Below are 10359 nucleotides of genomic sequence, written 5' to 3'. Positions count from 1 at the left end.
TCGAACTGCCAACCTTCTGATCGGCAAGCCCAAGAGCAGGCACCCCCAACCATTGGCCCTCCAGATGTTTTGGACTACAATTCCCATCATCCCTGACCACTGGTCCTGTTAGTTAGGGATCATGGGAGTTATAGGCGAAAACATCTGGAGGGCCGCATGTTGCGGATGTCTGCCCAAAAGGCTCGGTAGTTTAGACCACAGCACCACCCACATCCATCTGAATGGGACATTTCTGTGGGCAGCCTGAGGAAGCACCTGGGGTCTGCCCATAAAAACCAAGTCTTAAGTGAGAGACAAGAGTGATGCCCTCTGCTACCAGAAACTCTTCTCGTTGCAAGACTTTTCTGGGTGAGCTGAGAGTTTGTTCAGAGCCTGCGCAAGAAGCCGGTGACTGAGAGAAAGGGTGTGTCAGAAGGAAAATGAATTGATACCAATATATATGTGTGTGTGTGTGTGTGTGTGTGTGCCTTAGTGGGAAATGATATACAATGAATTGAAAAGGATGTTCGAAACAACTTTTATTTTAAAAAAGCACAACCAGAAGCTTTTCTTTTAGGAATTATAGGGACAAAACTACCCAAATCATATAGAAATTTATTTATGTATGCTACTACAGCAGCAAGATTGTTACTTGCCCAAAAATGGAAAGAAGAAGAAGTCCTAGCAAAAAAAGAATGGACATGAAAACTTATGGAATGTGCAGAAATGGCGAAACTCACTGGAAAAATAAGAAATCAAGGTAACATTTTTTTAATAAAATAATGGAAATGGTTTGCTGAGTATTTACAAACAAAGTGTAAACAGATAAGAACATTGACAGGATTATTGTAAGAACCTGCAGTTTTAGAAGAGTATATATTTAAAGTACAGTGGTACCATGGTTTAAGAACTTAATTTGTTCTGAAGGTCCGTTAACCTGAAACTGTTCTTAACCTGAGGTACCACTTTAGCTAATGGGGCCTCCCGCTGTCGCCATGCAATTTCTGTTCTCATCCTGAAGCAAAGTTCTTAACCTGAGGTACTATGTCTGGGTTAGTGGAGTCTGTAACCTGAAGCGTCTGTAACCTGAAGTGTCTGTAACCTGAAGCGCCTGTAATCCAAGTTATCACTGTAGATGAATAAATGAGCAAATGGACTCTCTCTTTGCAGACTGAAGGTGTAAATAGGTGAATAAACCATCTTTCTTAAAGCTATGACAGTCTCAGTTCTCCAAAGGAACCTGGAACCCCATGGGCTCTTGTCACTGCAAGGCAGAGCAAGGAGGGGGCATCCAACTTTTGGAACAGAATATGCAATGGTGACAGGCAATGACTTTCCAGGGCTTCAGACTGGGAGTCTCTCCCAAATTTACCTGGACACTGCAGCAATTGAACCGGGGACCTTTAGTATGCAAAACAGATGCTCCACCACTAAGCTGTGGCCCGTCCTTTTGTCTGCTGAAATGTCAACTTACGCACAATTTCTCTTTCTCTTCCATCCTCCCTGTGTGCAGCAAGGTTTCGCCACCACCACTGTAATACAATACAGCATGACAAAGACTAATCAGTCCAAAGCTTTCACATTTTTTCCTCATACTGTGGAAAACAAAGTTAACCCTTAGGTGGCGCCAGATATCAAGAGACACCCTGAAGGTCTGTAGCTCTTCTTTCATATCAAATACTATGATGGTTTGCTGTGGTACCTTGTTCACTTCAAAGCCTGATGAGAAAATATGCAGGTGAAAGGCTCATCTCGTGGCATCAACCACCACAGTTTAAAGTAGCTTTCATAAATCCACTCTGATTTTGTACATTTGCCTGCCGCAGAGCTGGCACACTCCAAAATTTGGTATCTCTAGGAATTGATAAGATATCGTCAGGGGTTGTACACGTTCATGTAACTGTTTGTTTACAGGTAGCTGCTGCCATGTGGCACGGTTGTGTCGAAGGACAAAACTTGTATTTAAATTGCAAATCCAATAGGTAAAAGTAAAGGAAAAGGACCCCTGGATGGTTAAGTCCACTCAAAGGTGACTATGGTGTTGCAGCGCTCATCTTGCTTTCAGGCCGAGGGAGCCGGCATTTGTCCAGAGGCAGCTTTCTGAGCCGTGTGGCCAGCATGACTTAACCACTTCTGGTGCAACGGGACACCGTGACGGAAACCAGAGCGCATGAAAACGACGTTTACCTTCCTGCCGCAGCGGTACCTATTTATCTACCTGCAATAGTGTGCTTTCGAACTGCTAGGTTGGCAAGAGGCTCGGTGATTTAGACCACAGCGCCATCTGTTTTTACCTTTTACCAATCCAATGGAAGCATCCTACATGCACACTGAATTTAAGGGTTTCTGGCCCCAACAGACCTGAAAAAGCAATAATGTCTGTTAAGCTGTGGAGAGATTTTGGCTTCTTTTAGACAAATTCATGGACGGCAAGACTGTCAACAGCAGCAAAGTCACAACAATGGTGTTCTACTTCTCCTGTCCGAGGCACCATATCCGTTGCTGGGAATCGCAGCTGGGGAGAGTGCCTTTGCCCTCATGTCCTGACGGCAACCATCCCATAGGCTTCTGGTCAGCCTCTGTGAGAACAGGATGCCAGCCTAGATGGGCCAGTGGTTTGATCCTGCGGGCTTGTCTTAAGTCTTGTGTTCTTTCCTGGGAAGGAAGGGGAGTTAGCAAAAGCACCGCAGAGGCTAGTCCCTTCTGTGCTGCTGCAGGGGTCCCGCGTGCATGGAAAAGTTGCACACATGCATGTTGATTTATTTAATTGATTCATTGTGTTTATACCCTGACTTTTTTCTTCAAGGAGCTCAAGGTGGCATACTTGGTTCTCCTATTCCCCATTTGACCCTCGTCAGAGCTGTCTTAAGCATATGCAGGGCTGGGGTGCAAAGATCCGCCCGGTGCCCCCCCCAGTTTGCCCAGTCCCAGGCGCGCAGGAGGGCAGAGCTGGTCGGCCGCCTCAGCGTCTCGCTGGCTCAGTCACCCCCAAACTTGTGGCACAGAGCCGTCCACAGAAGAAGAGCCTGACACGGCACTCCGACTGATGGGTGGGCTCTTCCCCAGACTCAACTCTTGGGTCCTGGACTCTCGGCCTGGTGTCCCTAAGAGCCCAGCGCCCGGGTGCCCTGCACCCCTAGTGCCTATGAGTAAGTCGGCCCTGGCCCTCGTAATCAACCTGTGAGGTGGGTGATGCTGAGAGGCAGTGACTGGCCCAAGGTTACCCAGTGAGTTTCATGGTCAACGGGATTCCCCTCTGAACCCTTGTCTCCCAGGTCCAAGTCCAGGCATAGGCAAACTTGGCCCTCCAGATGTTTTGGGACTACAACTCCCATGATCCCTAGCTAACAGGACAAGTCAGGGATGCTGGGAATTGTAGTCCCAAAACATCTGGAGGACCGAGTTTGCCTATGCCTGTCCTAGTCTGACAATCTATACCACACTGGCTCTGGTGCATAGGAAACAACTCCTAGGGGCTGAGGGGGCCCCCAGTAAAATATTTGAGGGGGCTGCCCCCCCTAAAAAAAGTTGATGGGCATTGCTGTTCAAATGGTGCGTGTGTCCCACATCATGTAATCAATTATGCTGGGCGGGGCTTACCTGCCCCCCAATATTTTATTCAAGTTGGCACCCCTGTTCCGGTGCACGTTGTTACATGCATACATCTTGTCACAGCTGGTGTCTGTAGGCCCCGCTGCTATGACACACCAACACCAGCTTTTAACATGCAGAGGGATGAATGGTTATTGTTTTTATAGCTGGGAGCAAACATTTGTGAGTGTATATATATATATATATATATATATATATATATATATATGGGACGTGGGTGCTGCTGTGGGTTAAACCACTGAGCCTAGGGCTTGCCGAACAGAAGGTTGGTAGTTCGAATCCCCGCGATGGGGTGAGCTCCCGTTGCTCGGTCCCTGCTCCTGCCAACCTAGCAGTTCAAAAGCACACCAGTGCAAGTAGATAAATAGGTACTGTATTCGGTGGGAAGGTAAACGGCGTTTCCGTGTGCTGCTCTGGTTTCGCCAGAAGCGGCTTAGTCCTGCTGGCCACATGACCCGGAAGCTGTACGCTGGCTCCCTTGGCCAGTAAAGCGAGATGAGCGCCGCAACCCCAGAGTCGTTCGCGATTGGACCTGACGGTCAGGGGTCCCTTTACACACACACACACACACACACACACACACACACACACACGAGATTACAATTACTACTCACACTCTTTCAAACAGCCTAACATCTGTTTAATATCATGCATGTTAATAACTCTAGGGTTTCCACCTAGTTGAGGGGTTTTTAAAAAACTGCAGGTGTGAAATTTGGCACAACGTAGGTCCACCCAAATTTTAAAGGATCCACCTTGAGGAGACCACACAAGCACTATAACATAACATTCCATACCAGAGTTGGGTACATTCAAAGTGGGGAAAGGGTGGCCGCAAGGAACAGGAAATCTATTCAGAGTTAATTATCACTGTATTAGATGAACAGCGTTCCAGGTGTTGCCGATGAGGAAAGCGAAGGAAAGCAGTAAATCAGCAGTCTGGACACTGTTTGTTCTGTTCAAACTAATGATGCTGATTTATTGCCCTCGTTGAGAGTGATACAGTACCTTTGTGGCCTGTTCAGCCTTCCAGAATTATTGCTTGCTGGCCGGGCCTATTGGACCTTTCGGATGACGAGCCTACAGTCTTCCAGATGTTGGGCTCCAATTCCCATCAGCCCCAGCTTGCATGGTCAATGGTCAAAACAATGTTTGCTGTAGCTCAACCATATCTGGAGGGCAACAGGTCCCCCCCTGTGTCCTTTATTGATTTTGTGGGTCTTCATACCATGGGATTTGCAAGGCTTTACTGTCTGAATCCCTCGTATTTCTGCCCTTTGTTAGGGGAGGAAAATGTGCCATCACACGCCGGGCTGTCTGATGCTGCAACGCCATTTTATTGGAACAACAATAACAAGCAGCACAAAAAGGTGAGACGAGAAAACAGGAAACACCACGTGTAGATGGAATGACAAAGCTCTCATCTGAGACGCTCCATAAAATGCGTGTGAAAGAAGGATGGCAATTGCAGACATTGTGGAAGCAACTTTGGTGAAAACATCTCTGCTTCTGCTACTTGCCTGAATAGAAATGTCAAATGCCAGTGGCGAAAGAGCTTGGTTTCTTTGAGTCTAATCTGCTCACAGGCCATGTGGCTCCCTGCTAAAACACAAAGTAATGCAGAGGAACGATTGCCTGGCTGCGGTGTTTCATTAAGCGCTGGGCGATTTTAACTCTCCTCTTTAATCACTCAAGTCTCATTTCCATATATCCATTCCCCTCTTTCTTATACTTTTCCCTTTCTGTTCTTTCATTTGCCCGCAGAGGTTCCCACTGGTGCAGCTATTATTAAGGGTTAGCTATTAGCTATTCTGATTAAGGGAACCTTAATGTGCTCATTATGGATATTGTTTTGGAGGCATTCGAGCTTATTTGCTTACAGCTCAGCGCTGGCCCTTTTGTGTCTTTCTTTTAAAAAAAAACACATTGCAATTTGCAACTCTTCTTTAGATTGCACACATAAGTTTGCTCCATTGCATAATGGCACAGAGAAGCAACTGAAATAAAATAAAATAGCTGATGATAATCTACAGATCAAGCAGAAGAAACTTAAAAGGTAGTGTTGGTGGGACAATTTGAGAAAGATAATAAGTAAGGCAAGTTTTCTGAGCTTTAGCCCACTTTGTTGTTGTTGTTTAGTCGTTTAGTCGTGTCCGACTCTTCGTGACCCCATGGACCAGAGCACGCCAGGCACTCCCGTCTTCCACTGCCTCCCGCAGTTTGGTCAAACTCATGTTCGTAGCTTCGAGAACACTGTCCAACCATCTCATCCTCTGATGTCCCCTTCTCCTTGTGCCCTCCATCTTTCCCAACATCAGGGTCTTTTCCAAGGAGTCTTCTCTTCTCATGAGGTGGCTAAAATATTGGAGCCTAAGCTTCAGGCTCTGTCCTTCCAGTGAGCACTCAGGGCTGATTTCCTTTAGAATGGAGAGGTTTGATCTTCTTGCAGTCCATGGGACTCTCAAGAGTCTCCTCCAGCACCATAATTCAAAAGCATCAATTCTTTGGCGATCAGCCTTCTTTATGGTCCAGCTTTCACTTCCATACATCACTACAAGACCACCTTTCTGAAAACAGGCACTGGATATGATCTAACAGTGAAATCCTTTACGTGTCTACTCAGAAGGAAGCCACACAGAGTTCAATGAGACTTAAGTATGCAAATAGCAGTCGTCCTCTACCTGGTGCCCTACAGATGTTTTGGACTGCAACTTCCATCAGCCCAAGCCAACATGGTCATCAGTGGCCTGGGATGATGGGAGTTGTAGTCCAAAACATTTAGAGGGCACCATGTAGGGGAAGGTTGGGGTACAAAATTGCAGCCTAAAGCATTTTGAGTGCTGTCAATTTAAATGGAAAAGACTAACCTAAGGCATGTGCTTAAGGGTCTTAAACTTGGAGCATCATGCCTCATGTTGTTTAGTCATTTAGTCGTGTCCGACTCTTCGTGACCCCATGGACCAGAGCACGCCAGGCACTCATGTCTTCCACTGCCTCCCGCAATTTGGTCAAACTCATGCTGGTAGCTTCAAGAACACTGTCCAACCATCTCGTCCTCTGTCTTCCCCTTCTCCTTGTGCCCTCCATCTTTCCCAACAACAGGGTCTTTTCCAGGGAGTCTTCTCTTCTCATGAGGTGGCCAAAGTATTGGAGCTTCAGCTTCAGGATTTGTTCTTCCAGTGAGCATTCAGGGCTGATTTCCTTCAGAATGGATAGGTTTGATCTTCTTGCAGTCCATGGGACTCTCAAGAGTCTCCTCCAGCACCATAATTCAAAGGCATCAATTCTTTGGTAATCAGCCTATTTTATGGTCCAGCTCTCTCACTCTCTGTTTTCTTTATTGCCTAATACTAATTGCAAATCAGCAAATGAGAGATATGACATTCCTATTACTCTTTTCAAAGGGAGATAGTGCTACTAAATTTGGATCCCACAGCAGTAGTGTGTTTGGCCTCTAGAGCAGGTGTTGGGTAGCTTTGGGCCTTCAGATGTTGCTCAGGCACAAGTTCTTACCATCCCATACCCTCCAACATTTCTCTGATGAAAACAGGGACATCTCATTCCATAATGATAATTTTAATATTTATACCCCACACATCTTACTGGGTTGCCCCAACCATTCTGAGCAGCTTCCAACATATATAAAAACATAATTAAACATTTAACATTAAAAAAACCACTTCCCTGTACAGGATTGCCTTCAGACGGCTCGGGGGTCAGAGTTTCTACCATACCTTCCAACATTTCTCCAATGAAAATAGGGACATCCTAAGGAAAAGTGGGACATTCCAGCATCAAATCAGAAACCAGGATGGCTTCTCTAAATCAGGGACGTCCCTAGAAAATAGAGACACTTTGAGGGTCTGCCATCCCTGACCGTTGGCCATGTTTGCCAGGGCAGATGAGAAAACCAAAGGTTCCCCAAACCTGCACTAGAGTTCCTATAATATCTCCAGATAATGTGGCCACTTTTGCCACTCATCCATAATGATATTTTGTTCATTGTCCAATAGATGACTACAACGTGCTTGCGATGACATTCCACACTATGTTCTTTATGGAAAACAGTATTTTCTCCAGCAGAAAAAATATCACGCTCTGAGCACTAGCAATATGTGTTTCCACCCCCATAAGAGCGTGGAACCAGTAAATGACAACAGCCTATTTATTGTGCCAGCGAGGTCTGAGACAAATGTTCTGAATCAAATCAATGGGAGTTCTGATACAGGCACAAAGCTTACAAGGCTGCCATCTCCCCAAACCTCAGGACAATTATGCACACTTACGGCCTTTTGCCCTTGTGTGCTTTGGATTTCCTTGTGCACAATGGAGTTTAAAAAATACCAATGCACACAAAGGGGGCTTATAGAGAAAAACGTGGTTCAAGGCAATAGAGAGAAGCCTCAGAATCTGCAGTGTGTAACCTGATTTAAGATGGGTTGGAGGAGCAGACCTAATCAGGACAGGCAATACTAGGTGCAAAACAGATTCCAGGCTGTCCTGAGTAATAATGGGGTAGAGCTACAATGGTCAGTCTCTCTCTATCTAAAAATATAAAATTAGGGGTAATTTGAGCTTAGCTGTAGTGCTCATTGGAGCACATGGTCCCCTGTAAGGTGCAGAATAGAAGGGGGGAAAGTACAACAATTGTTACATTAGTAAAGATGGAGATAGCTTTTAGGTGGTGCAGTAGGTAAAGAATTAATGGAAGTCAAATAGGGTTGTATTATTTGTGTAGGGATAGGGAACCTTTGGCCTGCAGGCCCAATGTGGACCACCAGGTATTTGGCGTACATTTTAGCCAAGTTGCACCCACCACGTAGGTAAGGGTGGGCTTGGCTGAAACTGGCGTTGAAGGCACTGCCCTTTATGGTTCCCAAGCACTTGGCAACCAGTTGTTTGTTGGGCACTGGGAACTGCTGCACAAAGCACTTTGCAAGCCCTGTGATCAGTGCTTGAGAAGCACCGAGCACAGGGATCTAGATCTAGATCTGTAGATCGAGAACCCTTTGCAGAGAACTTCCAATCAGTTGGTTGCCTGGTGCTTGGGAACTCTCTCCTCTGTGTTCATCTGACTCACACAAACTTGAATGCCTTGCTATCCTTGCATTCAATTTCCCAATCATGGAGGCCCTGTTAATATGGGCAGATGACATCATTGGTCCTGCTTTGGAAAAAATCTTGGAACTGTGTCGCCTTGTGTCCTCCCTTCACTGGTGACACAGTGCAACATAGCAGTTCTGACATGCTGCCTACCAACCTTTCTTTCCTCCATTTTCTTCTCAAGCAGTTGAAACGGAATGTAAAAGGAAGGATTTGCTTTTTAATTCAGTCTGATGAGATCATTGCTCTTTATTACTGTTTTATTAGATTTCTGCCCCTTCCTTCCTCCTAAAGCAGGCTAGGGTGTCAAACAGGAAAATGGTAAAACGGCAGAATTGAAATGAAATAGGAACATATTTTAAATGTTCTAAAGCAATAAAAAAAATACAAGGAAAACATTAACACTATTTGATTTCTAAAAGTCAGTTCAGTGGCAAGTCTTAAGTAGCTCCAATGGGAGAAAAGCAATGACAAACCTAGACAGCATCTTAAAAAGCAGAGACATCACCTTGCCAACAAAGGTCCGTATAGTTAAAGCTATGGTTTTCCCAGTAGTGATGTATGGAAGTGAGAGCTGGACCATAAAGAACGCTAATCACCAAAGAATTGATGCCTTTGAATTATAGTGCTGGAGGAGACTCTTGAGAGTCCCATGGACTGCAAGAAGATCAAACCTATCCATTCTGAAGGAAATCAGCCCTGAGTGCTCACTGGAAAGACAGATTGTGAAGCTGAGGCTCCAATACTTTGGCCACCTCATGAGAAGAGAAGACTCCCTGGAAAAGACCCTGATGTTGGGAAAGATGGAGGGCACAAGGAGAAGGGGACGACAGAGGATGAGATGGTTGGACAGTGTTCTCGAAGCTACCAACATGAGTTTGACCAAACTGCAGGAGGCAGTGGAAGACAGGAGTGCCTGGCATGCTCTGGTCCATGGGGTAACGAAGGGTCGGACACGACTAAACGACTAAACAACAACAATTCTCGTTGACTCTAAGGCAATGACTCAAGGAATAGCTATTAAATGACTGCTGGTAAAGTCTCTCTACTCTTTAGCATTTAATCTGACAATCCAGAATCAAGCAGATGTGGTGATGTTCCTGTCTGCAGCACTGGTGAATTCAGGACCACTGATAGAGGGGTGCAGGGGGTGCTTGTGTACCAGGCCCCAAACCAGCAGGCACCCCATACTCTTAGCTTTCATTATCTGTGTTGCATCAAATCTTAGGCTGCAGCCATTCCATAGTAAGCTGGAGGCTATTATTAACAGTACTAGAGTAGAGAGCTTTTGCACAGTATTTCCTGCCAGTTGGGACGTTATAAATACAAGCTCCTCCTTTCCGTGGGAGTCTCCGTCAGTTCAATCAGAAATGTAAAAAAGCAGCTCCCCATCTGCTGATGACTACCTCCCATTGTTCTTTCACAACCAGAGGTGAATCACGATCAAATGTTGCTATCCTTTGACGCAGTCCCTTTGTTTGCCAGACTTTTCCAAAGCAAAAAGTCTAAAGTAAAAAAGACCTAGATGTAGAGGTGGTTCAGGGGTATATATTAAACTGCATGGGTTCAGCAACAAACAGTCATCAAATTTAAAACCTGGAGGAACAATAAACAACTGAACCAGCATGATCTTAAGAATACGTTGATGTTTGCATAATGTTAATA

This window comes from Podarcis filfolensis, assembly GCF_964270895.1.
Source record: "Podarcis filfolensis genome assembly, chromosome: 11".
Taxonomy (NCBI): domain Eukaryota; kingdom Metazoa; phylum Chordata; class Lepidosauria; order Squamata; family Lacertidae; genus Podarcis; species Podarcis filfolensis.
The sequence above is the reverse complement of the archived record's forward strand: the minus strand, read 5'-3'. Positions refer to the sequence as shown.